Source organism: Galeopterus variegatus, unplaced genomic scaffold (assembly GCF_000696425.1).
Source record: "Galeopterus variegatus unplaced genomic scaffold, G_variegatus-3.0.2 Scaffold31339, whole genome shotgun sequence".
NCBI classification, from domain to species: domain Eukaryota; kingdom Metazoa; phylum Chordata; class Mammalia; order Dermoptera; family Cynocephalidae; genus Galeopterus; species Galeopterus variegatus.
Genome location: NW_007757450.1, coordinates 1 through 981, shown reverse-complemented (window position 1 = coordinate 981; position 981 = coordinate 1). Strand labels below are relative to the sequence as shown.

General features: G+C 38.3%; 1 pseudogene; it reads left to right on the top strand.

Moving 5' to 3' along the window:
- Window positions 1-441: 441 nt before the first annotated feature.
- On the top strand, window positions 442-978 carry LOC103583944 (annotated as a pseudogene).
- The last annotated feature ends 3 nt before the right edge of the window (window positions 979-981 follow it).

The window sequence follows — 981 nt, the reverse complement described above, 5'->3', positions numbered from 1 at the left end:
GATACTTGAAAATAACAAGCAAGATCTGAAATAACACTATTTCAGATAGAGAGAGCTGGTAGACTTTTTTTTTTTTTTTTTGGTGGCTGGCCTGTAAGGGGATCTGAACCTTTGACCTTGGTGTTATAACACTGCACTCTAACTAACGAGCTAGCAGGCCAGCCCAAGCTGATGGACTTTTAAGAGTCTCTGTTTTGATGCATCTAGGAAAACAGTTGTGTTTCTTCCTGCGTATTTCTCAGAAAGATGCACGAGTGTAGTAGTATGACAGGAAACTCAGCTTGTATTTTAGATTCTAAGTCAAACTGATTTAATTTTGTTTGCTAGCCTTTTAAGATTGGTCCTGAGTTTCCCACGGAAATTTGTGAATTGAATACTGAAAAGAGAAACAAAAGACTAGGGCCATATTCAGAGTTTAAAATATCTAGCATTTATTTTTAGGTCCCTAAAGGACAACAGAATAATTCCAATATTCCTCAAAAGAAGAAGGAACCTAGAAAATGTTCAAGAGACATAACTAACACCCAGGGCCAAAGATCCCATTTACCTAAGAAAAATCCAAATGACCCAATTGTGCCCCCAAATAAGACAATTAAAGTTACCCTGGATGTAAACCACAGGAAAACTGGAGACAGGCCATATGTGCTCACACACAGTGAGAAGGACAGCTTGTATGTGGCTCTCAACACTCTTAAGGCTGTCAAAGAAGAGATAAAAACTCAGCAAGGCAAAGAAATGCTGGTGTATGGAGTAGAAGGAATTGAGGGGTATTTAAACCTTGGAATGCCCCTCAGTTGTTTTCCTGAAAGCTGCCACGTGACAGTTACATTTTACCAAAGTAAAGATGAGCAGAAAGAAAATAACCAAGTATTTGGCCGGCATGACAAGTCATCTACTGACTGTGTCAAATTTTATATTCACCCAATTGGGAAAAAGATAAAAAGGATTGTTAAATGTGGAAAACTTCACAAAGAAGGGTAC